At 34.4% G+C, this 14,510-nt stretch overlaps 1 protein-coding gene across 10 annotated transcripts in view; it reads right to left on the reverse strand.

Annotated features, from left to right (window-relative positions):
• The window catches only part of LOC149570682 (P-loop containing nucleoside triphosphate hydrolases superfamily protein), a 188,976-nt gene that overhangs the window by 137,377 nt on the left and 37,089 nt on the right, over window positions 1-14,510 (reverse strand). The window lies entirely within an intron of this gene.

Below are 14,510 nucleotides of genomic sequence, written 5' to 3' on the forward strand. Positions count from 1 at the left end.
CTAGTCTAAGATGCACTTTAACTCCTGCAGAGACAAACTACACATAAATACGAAAACAATTAAATATTTCAAAATATTTATTTTAATCAAATTTAACATGCAATAGTGACCCAGTCCACTTATCCGAATATTAAAATATTTATAAAGGACACGACTTAATAATAATTTAAAACTCCAAAATTTAAAATAAATAACTATGCCAAAAATAAAATCGCAATAAAGGCACTCCTTACAGATGATCTATTTACTGCATTTCAATTCTGAAATCGCATATAAATTTGCTCCGTAATTCAATCCATGGCCTTTGTTCAAAACTTCATTTCTCCGCCGATAAAAGAATATAATCTATCATAGTGCATAATATATAAAATTTTAGAATATCAATATGAATCCCTCTTTGTTTGATTTTACATGTCATATTTATAGGTGATCAAAAGGTATCGGTTACCTTTCCAAACCTTGCACATCTTCGAATATTTTACAAATGACTTTTAAACTTCTCAAATGCCTTGTATTTTATAGGGCTCTTAAGAAGATTAATCAATTGTTTTGTATAGTTTAATTGTCTGAATTATTAAACTCCCGATGCACAAATTTGTCGTGAAATTTCCAGCCAAGACTATAGTGGGAGAAAATAATTTCTTTTTTTTGAGGCAAAGTATTTCCTTGGCATAGTGAAACCCGTAGAGACTTGGACGCTTGACGCTTTCCTTCCCCGCAAGTTCCACCACCATTCGAACACCTGCCACGAATATACAAAGCACTGTAAGTAAAATTGATGGGAAATACTACTAAAAGGGCTCGTGCAAATCGCGAATGCTAAGGAGAGAAAATACGCTTCAGTTAATGGCTTGCTTATTCATTTTTCGTCTTTGCATGATGTAAAACATTCCAACTATGATGAGGAGACCAATCCAAGCACTTGATTATATGGAGTCCATTTTCAAATTTTTGATGCCCAATACTATCTTAGGCTATCAGTTTCGTTTCACTAGCCAAGCAACAAGTTCCTTCATATGTCCCTCCAAAGGATTTTGTCTCAAAGGAGTTCCCTTCAGTTATTTTCAAATTTTCGTCTGAGTGCCCAAAATCTGTATCAAGTGCTCCTGCAGAAATTCCCAAGTTTGGTGTACCTTCAATAGAGCCCGGTTTGAGATAATTACAATTGGCCTGAGCGTCTTTTACATCAATTTCTGGCACTACTTCAATCCTCCCAGAGTTTTCAATGATACCACTCATGGGTGAGTTTTCTGAATCAGTCAAGTAAGTCGTCCTTGCACCATGATGCTGATTTTCAGACTCTTTGGCATTCCTTTGTTCCTCAAATACTGCTACCTGTACATTTCGTATGAATGATTCTTCATATATGATATACTCTCCTGTTTAGTCACTCGATACATATACATGGCTGTATATATCAACTCATATGAATTGGTTTTTAATTTGTGTTTATATGACCATCTTATGCATACACTGATATATTTGTTGGCTGTAGATATTATTAATAATACTCATCTGCTTGGTGGTTATCCTGTGACGTGAGAACATAATGTGTCTTCTCCACGTTTTGAGCATACTATGTAATGAAAGAGTCTTTCATACATGTTTCTGAATACAAATTCTTTTGTATCCCCCTCATGATGGAATGCTGCAGTACTTGTATAGTTTGATGATCATTCTGACATCTCCTCTACAAATGTTTCATCTTTCTGGTCTATTTACAACTATTGCTCCACGTGGTTTGGCAATTCTGTTGTTATCTGTGTTATTTGTGAATAAAACATGGCAATTGAAATAGTTATGATGATAAATGCTTCTCTCTATACTATTATCTGAGAAAATCATTGGGATTTTGCATGAATTATCTTTCTGAATAAATCGGTACCTCTTCTAATATTAAAAATATGCCCACCATCAAATATCACTAATCAATTACTTCAATGGCTACTTCATATAATTAAATCAAACTCAAAACTCACTACCTTTTATCATATACACTTCATACTTGATTAGAGGTGTCATATCCCTGGCTATCAACAACGGCACAGTTTTTGCATTATTGTAGCTACAACCACGTACTTAGACATTGGCAGTTGCTATTGCCTGATGTAAACTCCTACAAGAATCATTACTGGTGTGTTCTGACTATTACCCTCCCTTTCTTATTGCCGAGTGAAAATTCTAAGATTGTATACAAGATTAATGACATATAACCATATATATTAGCAGAAAACTTGTGCATTGATCATTTTATAGGTACAACTGTCACTATTTCAACACTTGCTGAAAGAGGATGTCTCATACATATCTTCAACACTATATCAATCAGTTTCCAGCCACCAACCTACAGGTAAGTGAAATTGTTTTTATTTTTTTTAGATCTCAGAACAACTGTAAGTTTATTGGGTATCACTCTTGCCATATACATACTCCTTATTCCTTCAACAAAAGGTGTACACATTACTGCTATATGGTGTTCTTCAATTCATTTGGGTAAATTGAAAACAATTGACACTCCATCTTCATTGTATATGTGCATGTGAATAATTTCAATCTCCACAATGGTCTGCATGAACAAATGAGCCAACTTCCTTTTCCACATTCTCCTGACTACTTTTGCTGACTTGAAGCATACTGATTGAATATAAGTAGTGGGCAAGATCTGAAAATTTTGTCCTTTCCATGGTGATTAGGACTAAAATTAAGCTCCATCAGTGGCTCTTTCTGGGGACATATGCTCCATGTGAGGATAGCAAGATCTCAGTTATCTCTGAAGGAGTAGACCGAACATCCATGCTTAACATGGTGCACGGTGAAATTGGATGGCCCCAGGCCCCCAAAAAAATGAACACTAATCCTTTCCTTTATCAAACACCTTATTCTAATCATTAAACACTTTGGATTTCCTGAATATGATATCAAATCACCCATTAGTAAAATCTGATCCATTAGTACATATAAAACGATTATCACATGACATGTGCATCTCTTGTTCAAGATCAGAATCTACATTTGCCTTATCAATAGGATCTTTTAAAAAAAAAAATCTGATTATTTAATTCAAGCATGTTATTTCTTACTTCATTGATTTGATTAGTATACATAAAAGAAAAATCCTCAAAAGAAGGATGCTGAAAACTTGAAAGCAATTCTTTAAGCATATGTCAATAAATGTTATCATAGAGTCTTTAGGGATACTTACCTCAGTATGCTGCATATATTTCATACCTATATCAAATATATCATCCTGATGAGAAATATTTACTATCCCTACTTGATGAATGCAATCCTTGGTATTTAACTTTTGTTTTGTTGTTGAGAAGTCATAAGTGTGTTGTGATCCTTGCTGAATGGAAGGTTCGTATGTATGTAATCAGTCATACTTCCATTAGAATAAGTCACCTTTGTCTGATTTTCCTTTTGCACACAATCTGCCCCACATTCCGAACAATTCTCTTCACAAGAAGATTTTGAATATAACCCGCATTCAAACATTATTACTTTTGTTTTGTCAAGAATCTGATTAATTGAGATACTTGAAAAAATTTCAGGACTAACTTCCAACACTTCCTCGTTATTATGTACATTCGGTTCCATCTCATCTTCACATTTTAAATGCAAATATTGATCATAAAATGGATTCGAAGATGGGTCTTCTTCAAGGGATGCAACTTTTCTTTTAACAAGAATTTGGTCAGATATGAAATTTGGAAGATATTCAGAACCATGCTCATATGATTGCATTTCTTGTTCATATGATAAACTAGGAGATGTCCCATCTATTAAATACATATCATGAATTTTGTCAACTTCAAAATCATTAATATGTGATAGTGCTGATATTTATGATTGCATAAAAGATCTTCAAACGATGAATTCAAGAAAGCAACCCCGAGAATATCTTTATGAGAACTTCCATTTGAAACCTTTTCACATTCATATGCTGTCTCGTATGTACAATCCACGTCTTCAACAAATAAATTATCTTCCTGAGAGTTGTATGCCCCTTGGGATTCATTGGTTTCCATACCATTAAAGTTAAATGGATTTGACAAGATAAATGAATTTTCTTGTTCATTAAAAGTTTCATACAACATATCTATTTGTTTCTCCTTGTGTATGGGAAGAAAAAATTGACCACCCTTTTCGACATACTTTTGATATTCCATATCTAACAAGGTCGAAATCTCATCCACAATGAGAGAATCCTCTTCATCATTTCCATTTTCTTCACAATCTAATTCCTTACCAGTCTCATCATGATCGGATTCTTCTTCAATTTCTTCTACATTTGAATCTGAAATATTATTATGTTCTTATATTACTTTAGTATCTTTTGCTTCATCTTTAATAGCTTCATCCCATATCTGAAGAAGAATCTTCACGTCAGGGTCCTTTGGTGAGATTTTCAACTTGACAATTCTGTTCAAAAATTCCCTGTAAGGAGGTTTGAGGTTCGACAGGATCTCATGGTAAGCATTTACCACCCTCAAAAACAAATGTGCTGAAGTCTCGCCTTCATATCTTTCTATATAGAAAAAGGCATCAATTAGAGACATGTCTAGACCCTCTTCCATGTTGGAGCTATGATTTTCATCTTGTTCATAACACACGTCATCTTCCTCACTTGTATCATGCAATTGATATAGGAACTATTGTTCGAATTGTTTCCATAATGAGATACATTGTGTGGGTAATGATTCATATGCCTGTCTTGCATTGTCTTTCAAAGTCCTGGCAAACAATTTCATTACCTGATCTTCCGCAAAAATCTCATAATCTTCTATAAATGTATAGAATGCATCCAAATGTCTAATTGCTGATTCATCCCATTCTCCATGCAACTTTGGTACCAGTTGTGAAAGCTTTGGAGATAACTTGCTAGATTCATAATCAAAATTGCTGAAATCCAAAGGCCTAATGCTATCTAGAATAAAAGGCTTTCTTTCAAATGATCGATATATTTGAAAGACCATCTACCATTTCCTTCTGAGTCTACTCCCTCAGCAAAGTCACTAATCATTCAGGCACTCCTTTTGTTAAAGTAACAATCAAAAAACAATAGAGTCACCACCTCCAAATAGAGGAAATAAATTGTCTTCAAAAATCTGAGTTGTTCCTTCCAGCAGAGTATAACTCACCAAAGATCGAATTTGCAGAAAAAACTTAAAGAAAAATATAGAATGCTCCTACAAGATCAAATCTTTATAAAACAACTTAAGATTTATAAAATAATTCCGAGAGATCAAAATCTTTAAGAAAATTAAATGAACTGTAAAAAACTTATTAAAATATTTTAAGAAATTAAATAGAATCTAACTCTTACTAGTCTACAATCAGAAACTCTTAGGGTTTTTTTTGCAATTCTCCCCAATAGAGTCGCCAATCTGTTAGTTCCCAAAACCACAAATTGGAACCCTACGAGCCTTGCCTGCTTGATGTTGGGATATCCAACTAGTTAAGGCCAACTTGACGAGATTGATCGATACAATCCAAATCCCCTACACTTCTGGCTCTGCAAGACCAAGATAGTTGTACTTGATCCTGAACAAAACACTTAAGCCCAGGATGCTTATAGCAAATTGATTAGAACGCGAATATAATGGAAGCTTTCAAAAGGGCAAGAATTATAGAAAGTTTTAAGATTGCAAATTACGAATTGAGAATAATAAATGAATATATGAGAGTTTTTTGAATAAAAGTGATTATTACAGATAATTGCAACAAATGAATATATATTAATTCTTCAAAGGAAAGAAATGAAATTGTTGCTAGCATATGGATTATGAATCAAGAGTAAAAGACCAGTGCTTAATTAAATGGGCAATCAGAGTCAATATTATAAGTTGAAACGTACAACTTTATACATTCAATAATATTTAAACTATAAATAATTTTAACAATTCAGACACGACCGATCAATTATATAAACACAATTTAAACTAGTCTAAGATGCACTTTAACTCCTGTGGAGACAAACTACACATAAATACGGAAACAATTAAATATTTCACAATATTTATGTTTATCAAATTTAAAATGCAATAATGACCCAGTCCACTTATTCGAATATTAAAATATTTATAGAAAATAAAAATAAAAATTTATAAAGGACCCAACTTAATAATAACTTAAAACAAATAACTATGTCGGAAATAAAATCGCAATAAAGACACTCCTTACAAGTGATCTATTTACTGCATTTCAATTCCGAAATCGCATATAAATTTGCTCCGTAATTCAATCCATAGGCTTTGTTCAAAACTTCATTTCTCTGCCAATAAAAGAATATAATCTATCATAGTGCATAATATATAAAATTTTAGAATATCAATATGAATCCCTCTTTGTTTGATTTTACATGTCATATTTATAGGTGATCAAAAGGTATCGGTTACCTTTCCAAACCTTGCACCTCTTTGAATATTTAACAAATTACTTTTAAACTTTTCAAATGCCTTGTATTTTATCGGGCTCTTAAGAAGATTAATCAATTGTTTTGTATAGTTTAATTGTCTAAATTATTAAACTCCCGATGCACAAATTTGTCGTAAAAATTTCCGGCCAAGACTATAGTGGGAGAAAATAATTTCTTTTTTCTGAAGCGAAGTATTTCCTTGGCATAGTAAAACCCATAGAGACTTGGATGCTCGGCCCTTTCCTTCCATGCAGGTTCCACATCCATTCGAACACCTGCCACAAATATACAAAGCGCTATAAGTAAAATTGATGGAAAATACTACCAAAAGGGCCCATGGAAATCGCGAATGCTAAGGAGAGAAAATACACTTCAGTTAATGGCTCGCTTATTCATTTGTCATCTTTGCATGATGTAAAACATTCCTACTACGATGAGGAGACCAATCCGAGTGCTTGATTATATGGAGTCCATTTTCAAATTTTTGATGCCCAATACCATCTCGAGCAATTAGTTTCATTTCACTAGGTAAGCAACAAGTTCCTTCAGATTTCCCTCCAGAGGATTTTGTCTCAGAGGAGTTCCCTTCACTTATTTTCAAATTTTCGTCCGAGTGCCCAAAATTTGTATCAAGTGCTCCTGCAGAAATACCCAAGTTTGGTATACCTTCAATAGAGCCCAGTTTGAGATAATTACAATTGCCCCGAGCGTCTTTTACATCAGTTTTTTGTGCTACTTCAATCCTCCCAAAGTTTTCAGTGATACCACTCATGGGTGAGTTTTTTGAATCAGTCAAGCAAGCCGTCCTTGCACCCTGATGTTGATTTTCAAAGTCTTTGGCATTCCTTTGTTCCTCAAATACTGCTACCTGTACATTTCGTATGACTGATTCTTCATATGCGATATAGTCTCCTGTTTAGTCACTGGATTCATATACATGGCTGTATATATCAACTCATATGAATTGGTTTTTAATTTTTGTTTATATGACCATCTTCAATGCATACACTGATATATTTGTTGGGTGTGGATATTATTAATAATACTCATCTGCTTGGTGGTTATCTTGTGATATGAGAACATAATGTGTCTTCTCCACATTTTGAGCATACCATTTGATGAAAGAGTCTTTCATATATGTTTCTGAATACAAATTCCTTTGTATCCCCCTCATGATGGAATGCTGCGGTACTTGTATAGTTTGATGATCATTCTGACGTCTCCTCTACAAATGTTTCATCTTTCTGGTCTATTTACAACTGTTGCTCCACGTGGTTTGGCAATTCTGTTGTTATCTGTGTTATTTGTGAATAAAACATGGCGATTGAAACAGTTAAGATGATAAATGCTTCTCTCTATACTATTATCTGAGAAAATCATTGGGAGATTGCATGAATTATCTTCCTGAATAAATTGGTACCTCTTCTGATACTGAAAATATGCCCACCATCAAATATCGCTAATCAATTACTTCAGTGGCTACTTCATATAATTAAATCAAACTCAAAACTCACTACCTTTTATCATATACACTTCATACTGGATTAGAGGTGTCATATCCCTCGCTATCAACAACGGTACTGTTTTTGTGTTATTGTAGCTACAACCACGTACTTAAGACATTGCCAGTTGCTATTGCCTGATGTAAACTCCTACAAGAATCATTACTGGTTTGTTCTCATTATTACCCTCCCTTTCTTATTGCCGAGTGAAAATTCTGAGATGGTATACAGGATTAATGACATATAACCATATATATTAGCAGAAAAATTGTGCATTGATCATTTTATAGGTACAACTGTCACTATCTCAACACTTGCTGAAAGAAGATGTCTCATACGTATCTTTAACACTATATCAATCAGTTTCCAGCCACCAGTGAAATTTATTTTTATTTTTTAAATCTCAGAACAACCGTATTTTTACTGGGTATCACTCTTGCCATATACATACTCCGTATTCCTTCAACAAAAGGTGTACACATTACTGCTATATGGTGTTCTTCAATTCGTTTGGGTAAATTGAAAACAATTGACACTCCATCTTCATTGTATATGTGCATGTGAATAATTTCAATCTCCACAATGGTCTGCATGAACAAATGAGTCAACTTCCTTTTCCACATTCTCCTGACTACTTTTGGTGACTTGAAGCATACTGACTGAATATAAGTAGTGGGTGAGATCTGAAAATTCTGTCTTTTCCACGGTGCTTAGGACTAAAATTTGCAGCTCCATCACAATGTATCTATTGAAATTTGTTTACCCATGTGATGGGTTTGTTCATGGCGCTGAAACCATTACCTGTTATTCCTTCCTTTGCTATAGTTTTCCTTTTTCTTAGAAAATGCTTACTATGCTTGTTTGACTAAACCTTTAAACAAATTTCAATGGTATGGTTTCCTACGTCTTCAAAGTCACAAATTTTGATTATCTTCTTATTTTGACCGTGAATGGAGTATTTTATTGTATCCTACAAAATGTTGGTCAAATACTACTAGTGGTTGCTTGTATAATGGAAATGGAATGGTTATTTTAATAATTTGAAGTAAATATACACAGAGTGCTTGTCTTCATCCAAAATCTCTCTCTTGACATCATTGTTGACTCTAGATTTTTGCTTTATTTGATATTTTGTTTAGAATATCGTCTCTGATGTAAAGCAATTTACACCTGCGGTATTGAACTCCCATAATGAGTAGAATCAATTTTAGTTGAGTCTCCAATGTATCAACTATGGAGGTTGTCTTATATGCTGGTGGAATGGTTGTACACTTGTGTCTCCTTGTGTGCTTACAATCAGATCTATATGTCCAATACCTTTCTTCATCATTGGGTGTTGAATGGTCAAACATTAACTTTCAATAAGTGTGGGATAGCCATAAACTAGTAGACGCTTTCATAATTCACAGGCTGGCAGCATGTTTAGCTCTGATACGACTGTAATGATCCCAAATCACATCTTTAACATTTTGTAGACGAATTGAAAAATATTTTCCAATTGTATTTCTCCCTCTATGTTTCTCCTTCCAATTAAATATCTAATATTTCCAATGGTCATGTCTTTTAAAAATTATTTTAATAATTATGTTATAAGTATTCTATTACATTTCATTAATATATTAGTATTATTTGTGTTTGATACATTAGTAATATAATATATTATTATCATATGATATATTTTTATTAATATATAAAGATATTAGTTATAATTATTATTTACTCATATTATAATTATATTATCTATTCTTTTATATTCTTTTAATAATTACTTATTATTGAATCTTATTAAAGTGGGGATATCACATAATAAATACCTATGGTGAATTGTCCAAGTGCCTACAGTGCATCTTGTGTCCAGGGAATCCATTTTTAAGTCAAACATAGCAACCTTCATCGCATACAAAGATAGGTTAATACATCAAGGCCAATATGTGGATGCATCCATTCCGCATTCATTCAAACCAAAAGTGCATACAAAAACACCAAAGGATTAACAGTGACATTTTGAGGAGTATCACAACCACTCACAAACTAGTTGAAGAAGTTGGTTAAATAACACCTAGCATTGACAAACGATACATAGTAGGCACTATACACAGTTGGAAAGAAAGAGCAATGTAATGTCCCCTCTTTAGTTCGACATTGCGTTAATCATGGATTTGCCTATTCCAGACTCTCGTAGGCAGATGGGGTTGATGAGGGAGTCATTTTTGGCATTATTTGGTGATTAGATGGCTCGTTATGCTCTTGGAGATATTATTTTATTTATATTTTATCATCACTTCTTATACGGTGCCCACATGTTATAATTCCAAGTTGAGGTGCACTTTTTTTTTTTTTTAAGTTATTTATTATAAAAAAGTGCATTATAATGGGATTTTATAATGGATGTTTCTAGAAGTTCTTAGTAACTTCTTAGAATATGTTTCTAGAAGTTCTTAGTAACTTCTTAGGAAAGTAAATAAATGGAAGGGCTTGGCCTCCCATTTGGACACACGGGATTTGGTAACTCAACTACATCTTCTATAAGCATTTGTGGAGCTTGATAGTCTACAAATATTCAGCATAATCCTTGAGAACGATACCTCTCAAGAGATTGCATAACTGAGGAAGTGAAAGACCTTCTGAAGGGTTGCACATTGGAAGTGGTACTCAGCCATTTCATGTTGATCATCATTGGTATATCCAGTTTGGACAGAGATTTGATTGTGGGTTTGAGGGTTTTTGTTGCAAGAAGACTTGTGCTTTATTGATACATCAAGAGGATCAGTTTTTGGATATAAATCAGGACATTTGAGGCATTTTTGACAGGTCCTGTCATGCAACAGCGGCATACATTTTTGCTCATAACTCCCAACCGGCTAGGAGTCTGATTTTTGTCATTTTAGGAGGTCATTCTACCATCCTAGGTGCCTCCATTCCTGCCATTTTCGGCAACCTAAACCCCAGCATTAATTTTTGCTAAGGGCCGTACAGAATGCACAGGTATGGCTGTACCTGCTGGCCATACAGGGTCTGATCTGGGGCAGCTTTCTGGGCGCAGCACAGTGGTTATTTCATCAGCGTGGTCAACAACACATAGTACCAAAAAAAATCAGGTTCTGTTTGGTTTGCATTTGATTGTAAAATTGCATAAAACTTATTCAGACATCAGGGTTTAAAAAGTCAGTCATGGTATAATAATCCTTGCATCAGAATTCAATCATTTGTATTCAGTTTTGTCCTATGGTGTGAGACAAGGAAAATCATAATCAGTCTATTCAATAGGTTGCTTAGCATTGCATACTTTGAAATAGTTTTCAAGTATCAAATAATTGCACCAAAAATTCTGAAGTGTAATTGTCCTCAATATTGAATGCATATATATATATATATATATATATATATATATATTGGTACTGTTTTTCTATTGTGTGGTTTTGGCAACAACAATTCCTCCAAGCAATTGTTTATTATCAGCAGTATTGTTACTTGCATGCTAAGTGTTTGACGGAATTCTCCTAGAATATATTCACAGCAGTACAGTCCAGATTGCATGCCAAGTGTTTGACAAAATTCCTTACTACAGCATTGGTAGTTGTTAGTGGTCTTTTAGCAAGGATCTTTACAAGCAAAACCGAGCATTGCCCTTATTGTTTTAAGCTTTTCTAACATTCACAAGAGGACAAGACAACAGAAAGTTATCGATGGATTCTAGAGCAGCAAAAAAGAATGATTGGAAGAAGCAATTACAGTCACCATCTAATAGTTCATCGAGAATAAACATAGATACAAGGATTTTTCCCTTCCGTATGAAAGTTGCAAGGAGAACATACATCGATTTAGAGAAAAAGAAAACAATGAGGCCAAAGGTACACAAACAAGCCCACACACAGAAGGATGACATTACGCCAAAGAGTGATATTTGTGGGACTGAATTGTTAAGAATGCTGAAAGTAATGGTAGGAGACACCTAATACAAACATCATCAAGCATGCAGAAGTACATTGGGCGATACAAATGCCAGTCTTTTGTATTAGAGATTATGAGGATGCCCTTTGAATGTTTATGGTTTCTTTCAATAGACATGCCTACATGGGCAGCTTTGAGTACCTAGGGTGCAACTTGAAGATTACATTTTTAGTAGTGAATTTTATGAAGGTTTTTGGTATCCCAAAAAGGACAGGGTGCAAAATTGAGATGAAGGCAAAGAAAATCACTCCAAAGGAGGACAATTTAGTAAAACTGATTTTCAAGGAGTTGACACTAGAAAAAATGGAATCCCTTACAGGTCCCTCTAGGAGTCAAGGAATACAGAAATCTTTTATTGCACATCGAGAGTACCATTGCTAGAAGGACGTCATGAAGAGTAAGCCTACAGATTCTAACAGGGCATCTGACATAGCATTGCCACAGATCATCTTGATGAATGGCATCTGTAATGATCGTATACAAATGGGCAACCATACTAATGGAGAGGATGTTTGAGTTCCTAACACTAGCATAAAACTTTCCATATGCTACATTACACCATCGGGTTTTCTCTGGACGCTACTTGCATGCAAATACCACATGGCAAACTAGAGATCAAGCCAAAGAGTAGTTTGGCACCTAGTGAACCCTCTTCGTGGTGGCATTTTGATATGGGCAATACACCTACAGGACAGAAGAGGATCAGTCGAAGGTTATTTAACCGAATTCCAAAAACTCTCAGTCAGAGTGACAAGATTAGATAATGACAGACTCACTTACTTGTTCATAGAAGGATTAAAAGATTCACTAAGAGGGTTGGTTAGTGCTCTTAAACCAACATCTTTAGACGATGCCATTGAAACAACTTTGAGATTAGAAATTTCATCATCAAGTTGTAGACCTTCAAACAACCATAGCAAACCATTCCACAATACGAGTGAAAAGCACAAGCAAGAATCCCCAAAAAGAAAATGTTTTCACTATGGCAAGAACTTTGAAAAGGGTCACCTATGCCAAGATGAGAAAGCTCAAAAACAACGAGAAGACTTAAGAAGAAAGAAATTATGCTTCAAATGCGAGGAATCATGGGAACCAGGGCATAAATGCGGAAAGAAAAGTCAAGTTCATAGAATAGAGGAAATACTCGACCCAAAATTAGAAGGGACAACACCGAAGAAGATGAGATATGATCAAGGGAACAGATGGAGCTTCGAGGAAGTTCAACCATAGTTAAAAATATGAAATTGTAAGTTTTCTTAATTAATGTAATTATGAAGGTGTAAAATTGATTATTTGAGAAATGATTTAGGGATTTCAAGTAGCTTTCCTATGGAGTCTACAATCAAGGAAGGTCTATAAGACGCCTTATTGTAGTACTACTTAAGAGAAAGACTATATAGAAACCCTACCGTATATAACTTTCCTATGGGGTCTGCAATTAAGGGAGGTCTGTTAAGACACCTTATTGTAGTATCAGTTAAGGGAAAGGCCATATTTAACTTTCCTATGGGGTCTGCAATTAAGGGAGGTCTGTTAAGACACCTTATTGTAGTATCAGTTAGGGGAAAGGCCATATTTAACTTTCCTATGGAGTCTGCAATTAAATAAGGTCTGTTAAGACACCTTATTGCAGTACTAGTTAAGGGAAAGACTATAAGGGCATCTATCCTTCCTATGGAGTCTACAATCAGGGAAGAGCTGCTATGATACCCTATTGCAGTACTAGTTAAGGGGAAGATAGTAAGGGAATCCTACCACTTTCCTATGGAGTCTGCAATCAGGGGAGAACACCCTATTGTAGTACTAGTTAAGGGGAAGATAGTAAGGGCACCCTATCAACTTTCCTATGGAGTTTGCAATCAAGGGAGAGCGGTTAGGACACCCTATTGTAGTGCTAGTTAAGGGAAAGATAGTAATGACTCCTTTTCACAAGAACCTTTCTAGCCAAACAAGAAATCCACTAAGTAGACCACCTCGTGTGGATGCCTAACACCTACCACCGGGGCCAAGGGGGCCAAAGTTTCGCTCTTGGGCTTAGCATGGATTTGGCTTGGATTAACTTATTATCATTCAAATTTCTTTGAAGTTTATATATATGCATGTACTGATGCTTATTTTGTGGTTGCAGGGTTTATAAGCCTAACGAAGAAGTATAGTCATTGTGCATTATTAATTTTAGGATCTAATCAAGGTTATGTATGATGTGTCTACATCGTGTCTACTTCATGTCTTCATGCATCAATGTGTATGCTTCATGTTTTCTTCGTGTCTTCATACATTCATATGTATACTTTGCATTCAAATGCATACTACATGTGTGACTCTTTATAGAATCGAATGAAGTAATCTTATAAGTAAAAATTTGAATGAGATCTAGTAGTCAATTTTGTTATATAAGGTGAAACAAATATGAAAACGATTATTGCTTGAGGACAAGCAAATTCAAGAGAGGCGGACTTGTCATGAGCCCAAATTTAAGGATATATGAATATTTGAATAACATATTATACAATGATAATAATTAAGAATAATAATGAATAGATAATAATAAATATTATAATTACATTATGAAACCAAAGAAGATTATAATATATCTAAATATTATCACATTTGGATATATATATATTATTAATAACTAA

The sequence above is a fragment of the Cupressus sempervirens genome, chromosome 3 (genome assembly GCF_028749045.1).
Source record: "Cupressus sempervirens isolate cs-2001-9-10 chromosome 3, ASM2874904v1, whole genome shotgun sequence".
NCBI classification, from domain to species: Eukaryota; Viridiplantae; Streptophyta; class Pinopsida; order Cupressales; family Cupressaceae; genus Cupressus; species Cupressus sempervirens.